This window comes from Myotis lucifugus, unplaced genomic scaffold (assembly GCF_000147115.1).
Source record: "Myotis lucifugus unplaced genomic scaffold, Myoluc2.0 scaffold_61, whole genome shotgun sequence".
Taxonomy (NCBI): domain Eukaryota; kingdom Metazoa; phylum Chordata; class Mammalia; order Chiroptera; family Vespertilionidae; genus Myotis; species Myotis lucifugus.
The window spans coordinates 1279638-1293940 of record NW_005871109.1 but is presented as its reverse complement, the minus strand read 5'-3'; the positions used below and the strand labels follow the sequence as shown (position 1 = coordinate 1293940).

Below are 14303 nucleotides of genomic sequence, written 5' to 3'. Positions count from 1 at the left end.
TCTAAATAATCCTTGTGCCAAAGTGGCATATTTTGAGGTGGTGTTTACTTTTAAGAAACAGAAAGTCAATGACCAGGACACAAGGAATGATTTAGAACAGCCAAGACTATAGCAGCTCCATTTTTGTTCCACCTAGATTAGGCTGTTGAATAACCAAAGGTCAGATTATTCATCTGACCTTTCACAGATCTCTGAAGCCCTCAGGATGGATATGGGCATTAAGTTTCACCCTTTGTTTAGAGATGAGGAAATGAAACCACAGGGACCTGTGTACTTGCTCCATCTGCACACGGTATTAATAGAAATGCTAGAAACTTGGTAGAGTTTTTTTTTGCTTTCATTTTTAACAAGCTTTAAAAATATATTTAAAGTGGATCAATCCTGGATGTCATAATTGAGTACAGGGCAAGATAGAGATCAGCAAATTAACTGCAGAGCATAACTGCCCTTACTAGAAATTTGGCTCTCGCTAGTTGCCTGAAACTCTCTATGAAAATTAGCATCTCTGATGCATTCTAGATAGCTGTAATGGGTTGTCAACTGCAGCCTCAAAGTTGTGTCCCCTTTAGTTTTGTCAAAATAAACATTTTTTTAAAAAAATATATTTTATTGATTTTTTACAGAGAGGAAGGGAGAGAGATAGAGAGTTAGAAGCATCGATGAAAGAGAAACATCTATCAGCTGCATCATCTCCTACTGGGGATGTGTCCGCAACCCAGGTACATGCCCCTGACCGGAATCGAACCTGGGACCTTTTAGTCCGTAGGCCGACGCTCTATCCACTGAGCCAAACCGGTTTCAGCAAAATAAACATTTTAAATGAAAAATGGTTTCTTTTAAATAGTTCACACTCGACATTGTCATGAAATCAGCACAGAAGCATGGTGAAAATAATTAATCTGTGAGTTCCCTGAGACATATGTGCGATGCTATGCTACTCACTGTGGGGGCTACAAAGAAGTATAAGGAGCAGTCAAAAGGACTTGATCTTGTTTTAGAGGAGGCAAGTGTGGCATAGTAGAAAGATTAAGGAGTTTGCCATCAAATAGATCTAGAGTTCAATCGCTGTGTGACTTTGGGGAGGGTACTTGTCTCATTGAGCCTCAATTTTTTCTTCTATGAAATTCAGATACATAGATACTGGTAAATACTTGCATAGGGTTGTTGTGAAGATGCAGCTGTTAAAAAAATTCAACTGAATAAATTTAACGATCTAATTAGCTTTATTCAATGATTCAGGCAACATGCCCTCTAGCAATTAGGAAAGAGATCCCAGGAGCTATATAAAATGAAAGCCTTTTATAGGGAGAAGGGGGCAGAGAAACGAAGTTTCTATCAAAGAGTACAACATTTCAGGCAAGGCCCTTTCCTTTGGGGTGTCTATTGGGCGGATTACCTCACTAGTGTTGACCAGGAAATTACAGATTAACTGGTTGAAAGTTACATTTCCTCAAAAGGCTGAGATTAGTTAGGTTAGGTATTAAATATCAGTTTCGTGACTGTATTTTGGGCCTGTTGTCTCTTTTTAACAGAGTGAAGAATGTCAGCAGATCTGTGTCTAATAAGACATTGAGGAAAAATATGTTAGAAAATGATACATGCTAAAAGAAAAGTGTTGCCCTAGCTGGTTTGGCTCAGTGGATAGAGCGTCGGCCTGAGGACTGAAGGGTCCCCGGTTTGATTCCTGTCAAAGGCACATGCTTGGGTTGCAGGTTTGATCCCCAGTAGGGGGCGTGCAGGAGGCAGCCAATCAATGATTCTCTCTCATCATTGATGTTTGTATCTCTCTCTCCCTCTCCCTTCCTCTCTGAAATCAATAATATATATATATGTATGTATATACATATATATATATATATATATATATATATATAATAAAAGTGTTTCTTTAGAGCAGGAAGAGTTAGTATTTGTGTTTTTAAAGATGCTATAAAATTCTGAGGTATTCATAAATAGCTATAACTACATTATGTGTAGCATATTTGTTTTGGTGCTTATTCCTATGTATTTTTTCATTATTATATATCTTTCCTTAGACTGTAGACTATAATAGTACAGGTGTTTTATATTTGAATAAAATTACAATGAAGTTGACTCCAATATATGGCCGTCCACTTTTTAGGGCTCTTGTTGAAGAACAATGGGAAACACATTTGAATGAATTACTTTTTTGGTATTATTACATTTTATAGGTTAGACTCTGAGCAAAATTCTTCATTGCCTTTTGTGAAGACTATTAATTTTAGATATATAAATTCTTTGAATTAACTTAAGAATGATGGTGCATGATAAGGGACACTGGCCATATAACCTGCCCTCCCCATGAGATTGTACCGTCTTGGAGAGTGAACCATTGTTTTAAGTCCTCCTCTAAACAGCAGGCTGTCGGTTCGTGGGGGTCTCTGCTGGAGGCACATGTTACATACTGAGATGACTTCATGCTCTCAATGCTAAAGTTACTTTTGAAAATCACAATGTATTCATTAAGTAATTACTTAACTTCTTACTGTGGTTTCCTCAGAACTAAGTATGAATTTGTTTTTGTATTTATAGCTATTTTAAGAAGATATTTGCACCCTAGCCGGTTTGGCTCAGTGGATAGAGCACTGACCTGCAGAGTAAAGGGTCCTGGGTTCGATTCCAGTCAAGGGCACATGCCTGGGTTGTTGTGGGATCCTCAGTAGGGGGTGTGCAGAAGGCAGCCAATCAATGATTCTCTCTCATCACTGATGTCTTCTCTCTCTCCCTCTTCTGAATCCATTAAAACATAATGAATAAAAAAGATATTTGCACAAAAATTTAAACATTTGTTAATGAAAGTATTCTCCAAAAGTAGTACCTAATTACATATGGTGTGCTGATAAAACCTTAACAGTGTACTCTAAGAAGATGCCCCTACATTCGCTAGACTGGGTTATACCCACTTTATTTATATGTATTCCCCCATCTGGCATTGTCTTGGAATTATCCGTTTATGTCTGTCTCCCTATTACAACCTTTGCTCTATGGGAAATACTCTTATCTAATTTTATGTGCCTAGTTCAGGAACAAGGGCTTTAAACAAAGCTATTTATCTAAACTGAACAACTTAATGATGAAATTACTAAGTATGGATCCCATCATCTTTAACTGTTTTGCTGGTGCCCTATAACAGGTTAGAATTTGGTTCAGAGTTCTTATGTCTTGTTTGGGCAGCGTATTCTTGACCTATTTCTAGGAGTGTGTTCACCTGACCTGGCTATTTCAGAATTCTGCTACGGGACTGGGTTCCAGGTGCTCACATCTTGCCTCACCCAGTGGAATGTTTCATCCCTGAGGGTAGGCAGCTGTGTTAGCTTTGCGTTCTGTGCCCTCTTCCAGAAATAACTATACTCGTGCTGGACTGTGAGATCCTCTAGGCCTAGGGCAAAAGCCACGGAAGGAAGGTTTCTAGGGTTCAGACTGATGTGGCCACAAAGCAGGGAGCTCAGTAAACTTTTTGTAGTTTCCATTGAGTGCAGCACCCTTTGTGCCTTTGTGCTACGAACAGGGCCAAGGCACTGAATCCTCAAAGAAAAAAATCACCTTCAATCATCTTGGCTCATCCTTAAAGTATCGATCTGTGTTATTCTCTGTGCCAGAAGCTTTCATTCATTTTAAACTGTCACAACCCCCCCCTCCTTTTTCTTCCCACAGTTTGTCATTTGGGACTGATAGGCAATTCCTAATGGGATTGTTTATACCAGTGGTCGGCAAACTCATTAGTCAACAGAGCCAAATATCAACAGTACAGCCATTGAAATTTCTTTTGAGAGCCAAATTTTTTAAACTTAAACTATATAGGTAGGTACATTGTTATTAACTTAATTGGGGTACTCCGAAGCTGGCCTTTGCTAAAAGCGTCCTCAATCTGAGGGGTCGACCTCAGTGACCGTACCCCCACTTCTTCTAACGCCACTTCTTCAAAATAGACTCGCCCAGGCGGAAAACCGACTTCTGCGCATGGGCCACGAAGTTTCAATCGCACTGTATGTGCGCGCCCACACGTGGTATTTTGTGGAAGAGCCACACTCAAGGGGCCAAAGAGCCGCATGTGGCTCGCCGCGGTTTGCCGACCACTGGTTTATACCATGGAGTCCCATGGGACCTAAGGTTATGGTAATGTTACTACAGTTATTGTCAAAATCCTTTTATTATCAAAAATCGACACATCAAGTGCGTTGAGTGCACTCATCTTAAGTTTAAGGCTCGATGAATTTTTACGTATGTATACATCTTTGTAACTACCACTCAAATCAAGACACCGGAGCTTTTTAAAACTCTTACTAGATTCCCTTGTGCCCCTTCCATCCCTCCAGAGGTAACCATTATTCTAAACTCTCACACCACTGATAAGTTCTGTAGGAAATGATTCTGGAGAAATGGCATGATTTGGCTCACAATCCCGCGGGCCTGGACGAGGCGCACCCTCGGCGCTCTCCTTTTAAAGGGCATCCCGCGGAGGTTCCAGGGGGTCCGCGGAGTGACGGCTCCGCTCTCACGGGCCCGTGCCCGCCCCGCCAGAAGGCGGTCGGGCCTCACGTAGGCAGTGCCCGAGCACGCCACAATAGCCGCCCGCCCGCGGGGTCCCACGCCAGCCTCGCCGCAGCCTCTCCACCATTCGAGCGGGCGCCCTTCCCGCGCGATGGGCAGCCAGCCGGGCGTGGCCCTGGGCGCGACCCGCGAGAACGTGAGTGGCCAGGGGAGGCGCTCCGGGGCCCGGGATGTGCGGCGCACGCCCATTGGCTGAACTTTCCCCCGTCCGGCCGCAGAGCCCACCTCCCCGGCCCTCTCTCGGCGCTTCCATTGGTCGTTTGCGTTCTAACCGGCGCCCGCTCCGCCCCGCTCCCTCCCGGATGGAAAAAAAGGGTTGGGGGTGGGAGGCCAGAGCGGGGAGGCGGGTGAGCGGTCCTACTGGTAAGGGGGCGCGAGACAGCCAATCAGGACAAGACGTCGAAGAGTGGCGCCGCGCCAGCCAGTCACATCCCGCGGTCCGGGTCGGGGGGCCGGCTGACGCGAGTGTGGGTCGCAGCCAATGGGCGTGCCGCTACCCGTCCGCTCTTCAAGCAGCCGCTCGGGGGTGGTGGAAGAGCCAGTGAGGAGAGCGCGACGGCGGCGGAGCCATCGGTGGACGACCCGGGGGAAAGCGAGGCCCAAGCCTGTGCATCGAGGTGAGAGGCAGGACGCCGGGTGGGAGAAGCCGGGTGCGGGTCCCTCCTCGCCTGGCTCGGGCCGCAGCTGCGGGCGCCGGGATGGCAGGCCGGGCCCAGTCGGGGGTTACACCCGGCGCCCCGCCCACGTCCTCGCCCCCGGCTGGGGGGGTGCCGGCTTCGGACCGGATGGTCTCTGGTTGGGGCGCGCCGCTGCCCTCCGGAGGGCGGGGACCGCTTGCAGGGATGTAGGGAGGAGCCTGGTTTGCTGCTGCGGAGCCTGGGGGCGCCTCCCGGGGTGGGGAGGCCGGGAAGAGGCGGTGAAGGCGGGGCGGGGTAGCTAACGGAGGAGCGGGCTGGTGTGCACCTGAAGCCCGTGATTGAAGGATTCCAGGTCTGGGGAGGAAGAAAGTGATGAGAAAAGGTTGATGCTCAGAAAAGGGTGCCGGAGGAGACGGCGCGGAGCGGTGCAGTGTGGTTGGCCTCTGGTAAGTAGGCATGGATAGAGGGTGGGGGGAGTCAGCTGGGAGTGCAGGGAGGGCAGGCTTGGGTTTTGAAGGTTAAGCGATGTGGACAACTGGGGACACGTGGATCTGGAGTCAGAGGCACCTACTGAAACCGGAAGGTGACTGAGAGGAGAAGGGTTTATTTATTTTATTTTTTTATTTTTTTAGGTGAGATGTGGATAGAGGCTCCTTAACTAGAGAGCGCTAGGTGGCCAGTTAGGGGAAAGTATACGAGGGGCAAACAGGGTAGGTTTATGCGTGGTAGCTGAAGGGTGTGGACCTTTTGGGTGAGTAATAAATAATAACTCGGTTTTGGCAGCAACGGGAGAGCCAGATGTCTCAGGAAGGAGTCAGTCCGCCAAGTTCATAGGTTCATTCGCTGTGCTGCATCGAGGCCTAAACGCCCAGACTTGACAACTCTCGCTGCTGAGGCTGATCCATCTTCCTCCCCTCAGTTCATCTGACTTGCTTTGCTTCAGCAGCCCACACGCGCGCGCACTCTCAGAATTAATGGCACAAGTGTTTGCTTTTGCTTGGATGGCAGTGAAGAATCGCTTGATTCTTTACATGAAAAAAAAAAAAAGTATGTGGTGGTTTAAATGCATTGATGGAAGATACTCTTAGAAAATCTGCCCTGTAGGGGAGTTACTCAACTATCTTGCTGGGCATGAGTAATATTAGCATAAAAATGATGCAGGAGTTCTTACGGTAACATAAGTGAGAGTTAACATGTAAGTACAATCCTGCTGTGCTACAGCATCAACTATTTTGATGTAGTAGAATTTGGTTATGTATCATGCTTGCTGGGAAAATTTTCAGCCTTGGGAAGATTTATAGCTAAATAGGTTCAAAGTTCCTTTCGTTTAAGAGGAAAAGACAGACATGGTACGTGTGTATCACCGTTTCAAGCTTTTGGATTTTTTATTTGTGGGGTGAGGGCAGAGGTTGGGGTCAGAGAAGAGGTAAGTAGAAAAGAAAGAGTGGCCCGCTACCCAATTTCCAGTGGCATTAAATGGGAGGAGGTGATAGGCACTGAGGTATAATTTCTGCTTGAGGATACCACAAAAAGAATGTGAAGAGTTCAGCACTTTTGACAAACATAAAATAGTATAGGGTCAAGGACAGAAACCAAAGAGGGCATTCATTGTATGTGTAGGGTGCTTCCTTATTAACTAGATCAACAAAGCATTATAGCCAATGAGCCATTCTTTGGGATGTAGAAATAATTTTGTGGAAGTAATTTCTTGGTAATGCTACTCATTGATCACATTTTACTCTAAGTATAACAGAATACCCAAGTGCTCATAGTGCTGAGGCGACTCAGAGCAGAGAAGGAATCTGAGTGGTGTGAAGTTACAGTTACTCAGGGAAGGTTTCTGGGAAGAGGTGAGTTTTGAACCATCCTTTGAATTAGGAGTTGGGATTTGGGTTATTGGAAGACATGAGGATTATAATGAGTGACAAATGAAATGGCTTTAAAGGAGGATTGAAGGTTTGAATAAAGATTTAAGGGTGTGGACTTCAGCTAAGTTTGTTGTAGCTTAGTTGATAAATGATGATTCTGTATTATGGTAAGAGAAGAATTAGAATAGTTGATGATTGGAGATAGGTAGTAAAGGAAAGAACATAAAAGTATTTTTTGATAGTTATAAGAGAATACGGTGAAAGTAAGTTGGGTTGTTGAGAGGTAGACTTGGTGTTCAACGATGTATAATAAACATTTTTGTGTCCTGTACTAGATTATGTTGATAATAGTAGTGTAATTTATTGGATTCTACTTTGTGCCAGCCACTGTTTTGAGCTTTCTGAGCATCATCTTTCTTTGATTATCCCTATTTTATAGATGAGGGAACTGAGATTCAGAAAGATTTAATTTGCCCAAGATCACCCAGCTAATAAGGTCAAGATTGGTGGAGCTAGTCAATAAACATTAATTGAGCATCTGTTTCATGTCAGGCACTGTATTAAATGCTGGAGATTCAAAGTTGATAGCAAATCCAAAGGTCAGGTCTGAGCCATTTTTTTTTTTTTTTTTTTAGAGATTGTCATGAGTTAACAGAAGAGAGCCAGGGAAGAAAGAGAAAAAGATTACTTGGAAGGACTTTTGTAGACACTGAGCAATATACTGTTTAAGGAAACTTAGAATTTTAAGAAAGAGGAAGTGGTCAGCAGCAAACTATATAGCTGAGAGACTCAGAAGAACAAAGATTGAAAAGAAACTATTGAGTTAGGTAAGGGAAAAAGTATTGTGAATTTAGTCTCAAGAAAGCCAGAATGAAGATATTAAAATACAGGCCAATAGTTAATCATGTTTAATGGCAAATGCTCTATACAAATGTAGAATTTGATACGATCACAGTTATGGTCAAATTCATAGAAAAGATGTTGGCATGTCTCTTTGTAATATTTTAATCTTTGGCTGATAAGATTGTGGGTGGTTTAAAAATGCTTGTACTTTTAGTATTTTTTCAAATAAAAAATGAGCATTATTTTTGTAATTAGTGGGGGCAAAGTATTCAACTGAAATAGGGACTATGTGGGTGGGCTAATGCTAATCTGAATTGTGTTTGGGATCAGAGAAAAAGATGGCCTTTACTTCAGGGCCTACTGCATATGAGCCACTTTGGTAGGCACATTCCCATCTTAGAATGTCTGGGTTGTTACCAGTGTGAACATCCTGAAACTACATGTTGAAAGATAGCATGTGCTTAATCTGAGGGATCAAGGTGACTAAAGCACCCTGAATCATGAAGATAGGGTTTTGACTCTCCTGAACATTGTTTTCTTTGCATTTAATAAATGAATTAAAGGTTAAAAAGAAAACAAACCACTACTACAGTTGAGTTATTTCAGCTTTGTCTTTTGGCCTTTTATTTTTTCCTCTTCCCACACGTTGGTTCTGTAGTTCCTCTCTTCAGTGGGTTTGTAATGGGCTTAGAGTCCCAGTTCAGTAAAACAATATGAAAGTGCTGAATTTTCATAAAACTGAAACACTTAAAATTGGTCATTGTTTTCTGTTCCCAATTTGAAGAAGAGACTGATTTCAAGAAAGTAAGCTTTTCTCATCAGATTTCTCCAAAGGAAACTAGGATTTGCCCTAGGATCCAGTACAGATTTATTTCAGTCTCTAAAGGAGAAAGAGAGGAATTTTGTAAGTCAAGAATAGGTTGTAGTTTTTAAAAAAATACGTATTTTTATTGATTTCTGAGAGAAAGGGAGAGGGAGATAGAAACATCAATGATGAGAGAGAATCATGGATTGGCTGCCTCTTGCACACCCCCTACCCGGGGATTGAGCCTGCAACTTGAATGCCCTGACCCAGAATCCAGCCGTGACCTCCTGGTTTGTAGGTCTATGCTCAACCACTGAGCCACACCGGCTGGGCTAAGTTCTAGTTTTTAAATTTCATTTAGCCCATAGGGATTGTGGAAGAAAACAGTATTTCATCTAGGTACTGTAGTTCTTTTTCTTAAATTATCACGTTTAATTTTCATATAGTTCTCTAAGGTGGCTATCCCATTTTTCAGATGAAGAGAATGGGGCTCAGAGTAGTAATTTTCCAAAGGTTGAAAAGATAAGTGACAGAGCTGAGAGTCAAACCTTGCTTTGTCAAAAAACTCCAGAACTCATGCATATGAGACAGTGGCAAGAAGAACTGCCACTGTATCTCTCTATATCTGTTACCCTTAGAAGGGATTCTTGCTCTGTGTGTTTGTGCTTTGTGACAGTGGCTCTTAAAAGATAGTAATTTTTGTGTCTTATAGAGTGTATTATATTACATTTAGAGGTGTGCTCACATTTTAGTATTTTTTGAAATGAAGATGTATTTACAGTGCTATATTTATTTTAAAATGTTTATGAAATGGATACTATGTCTTAAAATTTAATGTGTCTCAGAATTGAGGTATTGTGGTATATGCATATAGTCTTCATGTATAACTGTCTTAGCATTTTGTTGTGTGCAATTTTTCCCAACCTCCTCTCTTTACTTAACCAATTACTTTTTTTTTCCCAGTATGGCACAATATAGAACTGAAGTATATATTAATAATAAAATAGTCATTCTCTTTAGCTAGTGAATATTATAGTATAGAAAAATCCTGTGATGTAGAAAATTTACATTGTACTGTGGATCGGCAGATCTGAGTTTTAATTTTGGTTTTGCTAGTAACCTGATTTATGACTTGAGGCAAGTCACTTCCCCTCTCTGAACTTCAGTTTCCTCTTCTGTAAATTGGAGTGGGGTGGGGAACTTTCAGACCTGTCTATCTTGAACAAACTGTGTGCCCTCTTACTTTTTTTAATCCTCACCCCGAGGATATTTTTCCAATGATTTTTAGAGAGAGTGTATAAGAGAGGGAAAGACTGAGAGAAATATCAATGTGAGAGAAACACATCGATGGGTTGCCTTCTGCACAAGCCCCGACCAGGGCCCAGGCTGGGGAGGAGCCTGTAACCGAGGTTCATGCGCTTGACCAGAATCGAACATGGGACCCTCAGTCTGCAGGCCGAGGCTCTATTATCCACTGAGCCAAACTGGCTAGGGCTACCCTCTTTCTAATAAAAAATGTGGATGCTATAAATCCCTTTCTTAAAAACTGTATTTATTGCTTTTGACTATTTCTTCTTTCTCTTCATCTCCCTGTCTTCCCTCCTGCCCACTTTCCCCCATGGATCTTTGAGGGTACTGTTAGATTTTTAACTTATTAGAGAGGGTGAGTTATTTTTGATATCCTGCATTTACCAGGACAGGATATCTGAGAAAATAGGTGCCTATTAAATAGTTAATGAATGAATAAATGTGTTTTATCTGAATTAATAAGAGAATCATTTAAATAGAATACCATCTGAAAACTTTTGAACTTTCATTGAAAGATAATTCTGCCTAAAGAATGAAATGTGAGACATAGAACCATGGAACAGACTGTGGAATCTCAGAGGGAAGGCTGGTGGTGGGGAGGGGTGGTGGGAAGAGATCAACCAAAGTACTTGTATGCATATATGCATACTCCGTGGACACAGACAATAGGATGGTGAAGGCCAGGGGTAGGGGCTGGCTAGAAGGGGTCAGTGGGGGAAAAAGGAGACATAAGTAATACTTTCAACAATAAAGATTAAAATAAAGAGAATGAAATGTGTTTTGTAAAGTAAATTTATCTGCTCTCTATTGGTCAGGTGCACACAGAAGAAAACTACTGGGCCTGTCTGTAAGAAGCTCTCTCTTCTAGTAGAAGAGGCAAACTTTTAAAAACTTTGTATTATGGGAAATTGCCAACATAAAAATACAATAATATGCATATCAGTAACCTTAACAATTTTCAACTTGTGGTCATTCTTGTTTTATCTGTACCTCCATCCACTTCCCCATTATTTTATTTTGAAGCAAATCCCTAGACATTTTTACCAGTGTTTACCAGATACTATGATAAGTGTGACAATAGACATGCTAATAAAGTGAAGTGGAATTTTTTAAAAAATATATTTTATTTTATTTTATTATTATTTTTTAAAATATATTTTATTGATTTCTACAGAGAGGAAGGGAGAGGGATAGAGAGTTAGAAACATCGATCAGCTGCCTCCTGCACACCCCCTACTGGGGATGTACCCGCAACAAAGGTATATGCCCTTGACCAGAATCAAACCTGGGACCCTTCAGTCTGCAGGCCGACACTCTATTCACTGAGCCAAACCAGTTAGGGCTGGAATTTTTTTATATATATCACATGGAGACTATAGATTATATTGTGCTGGGCAAAAGAAATTAGATATAATAATCTGTAGAGCAGGAATAATGTAATTGGGGAGACTGAGTGTGCATATATAAAATAGAATGTAGTGAGATCATATGTCAGAATTGGTTATAGAGATTCTAAGTGGGAAATGACATTATTTCTGAATCAAAGTAGGATTTAGACAGGGAGAAAGAACATTAAATGGAGGAGGTGAGGGTGATCACATGGAGAAAACAAGTAGAAAATGTAATTTTTTTTAAGAATAAGTTTTATATAAATCTGTATCTCTCTATATCTTTTAGACCCCTGTAAGATGTTATTGACATACTGTAGATCTTACATCAATACTTGAAAGAAGCCAATTGCTTTATTACAAATTAGGACACACTACTTTGTGAATGTCCATGGTGAATTATTTGACACCATTAAAAAGCCTTCTGAATATCTTAGTACCACATGTATTAATGGATCCATTTTGTCTAGAATGTTTGTGTGTGTGTGTGAGTGTGTGATCAGCTTTGAAGTATGTCATTTTGAGGTTTTAAATAGTGGCAGGTGTGTGTGTGTGTTTAATCTAAATGTTAACCATTTGACAGTTTTAGAATTACTTTGAAATATCTAGCTTATCTATTTTATGGAATTCTTACTAGTCACATGAGCAATCGTTCTTGAATTTAAGGAATCTTACCATTTTATCTTATTATTTTGGAGTATTGTCTTAAATATTTAGAAATATTAATTGGAAATAAAATCTTTTTTAAAAATATATTTTTATTGATTTCATAGAGGAAAGGAGAGGGAGAGAGAGAGATAGAAACATCAATGATGAGAGAGAATCATTGATTGGCGGTGTCCTGCATGCCCGCTACGGGGGATCAAGCCCGCAACCTGGGCATGTGCCCTTGACCAGAATCAAACCTGGGACCCTTCAATTTGCAGGCCGGTGCTCTATCCACTGAGCCAAACTGGCTAAGGCTGGAAATAAAATCTTAAAATATATTCATAGTGCAGAGATTCGTAGTCAAATGTCATGAACCTGTTTGAGTATCTCCTTAAAGCTTTGTGCTATCTCCTCAGAAAATATACATTTAGTTTTTCATATAATTTCAGGGGGTTAATAAGACTCAGAACCTACTCAAATATCCTTGGGGGCCTATGGATTCTGGTTTAATAAGCCATTCTTTTTTTTTAATATATATTTTATTGATTTTTTACAGTGAGGAAGGGAGAGGGGATAGAGAGTTAGAAACATCGATGAGAGAGGAACATCGATCAGCTGCCTCCTGCACACCCCCCACTGGGGATATGCCCGCAACCAAGGCACATGCCCTTGACTGGAATCGAACCCGGGACCCTTTGGTCCGCAGGCCGACGCTCTATCCACTTAGCCAAACCGGTCAGGGCTAATAAGCCATTCTTTAATGTATAGGCAGAAAGCCTACTGTTAAAATTCAACTCAAATTTATTTCTGTGTACTGCTCACCTTTTACAAGCAGTCTTTTTTTATTATTAAGTGATAAAATTATAAAGCTCATTATGCAAATGTTAATTTAAAAAAATACACCACTTCTTAATTGGATTCTTGGGTGAAAGCAAGCTATAGCTGGTTTAATAAGTATGTAGGAATGGTTTTACCAAAGATTTTGGAATAAGTGTATGGTACTTTATATAGTGGCTGCTATTTATTCTGAATTAACAGGAAGTAGAATATATGATATAAGAATGAATAAATGTATAAATACCATTTTTTTCAGAGACGAACACATTTCTTTGACTTATCTTGCCCTTACATAGTTAAGATTTGTGGAGGAAAGAATCTGTTAAAGTATTTTGAGGTTTACATTTGTGTTAAAATACCTCCTTGGTGTGATACAGGGGTTTAGAGACATATTTTGGCTGATGAAGGATTGATTCTCAGTGGAGTCCAGAGATCTTAACATCCATCTAGTTTCAAGGATGGTCCTAAATAAGTTTCTTAGAAATATGTTGTTTTAAAAACTTGTGGATTGTACCTATAAAATGAAGTCAAAATAATGGTTATTACCATATGCAGAATCCTCAGGAGATAGGAACAGGTGAATTAGCTGCTATTGGGACATTTGACTCTGCAGAGCAGTACATTGATTGAAGATCAGTGAGTATTAGGTGTATTGCTTTAAAGTGATAACCCTTGTGATGTATAAGAGTTAATAATTCACTGAGTATCTAATGTACTATTAGGCAACAACTTATTTTAATACATAGTAATAGATATATATACTTTGAGAGCTTAACCATCAGTGATTTGGCCTCCCCTTCAATGAATTTTACCAATGATCAGAGCAGTTAATTGACATGTCCAAGGTCAGGTGGTTAGTGGCAGTCCCATTAGTGTAGTTATTCATTACCCTACTGATTTTTTTAAGTCTGTTGTGCTTATATATTTTGGCTGTCTTTTCCTTTTGGATCTCAGTTTCTGGAGAAGGAAGTATCTTAACACTAGGGTTTTTAGCATTATGACTTTGATTCTCAATTGATAAATTGATGAGTTCCCTGAAGTTTTATACTGTAATGCTTTTACTTTGCTATGCATGTTCTTATCTTTAGCACAATAACCCACCAGGCTTATTGGGGTAGGCTTCTTAGGAGCTTGAATCATTTTCACAGCTGGAAACAGATACTAAGAATCTAAAAAGTTGCCCTGGCTGCTTTGGCTTAGTGGATAGAGCTTTAGCCTGAGGACTGAAGGGTCCCGGGTTCGATTTTGGTCAAGGACACATGCCAGGGTTGTGGGCTTGATCCTCCAGTAGGGGGCGTGCAGAAGGCAGCCCATCAATGATTCTCATCATTGATGTTTCTAGCTCTTTCTCCCTCTCCCTCTCTGAAATATATATATATGTGTGTGTGTGTGTGTG

General features: G+C 41.1%; 1 protein-coding gene and 1 pseudogene across 1 annotated transcript in view; both read left to right on the top strand.

Moving 5' to 3' along the window:
- The first annotated feature begins 5061 nt into the window (after window positions 1–5061).
- The window catches only part of FAR1 (fatty acyl-CoA reductase 1), a 67020-nt gene continuing 57778 nt past the window's right edge, over window positions 5062–14303 (top strand). Inside the window, exon 1 of the mRNA XM_006089581.3 lies at window positions 5062–5189. The gene's annotated coding sequence lies outside the window, so the exon portion shown is untranslated. The remainder of the gene's footprint in view (window positions 5190–14303) is intronic.
- The window catches only part of LOC106697307, an 11524-nt pseudogene continuing 2288 nt past the window's right edge, over window positions 5068–14303 (top strand).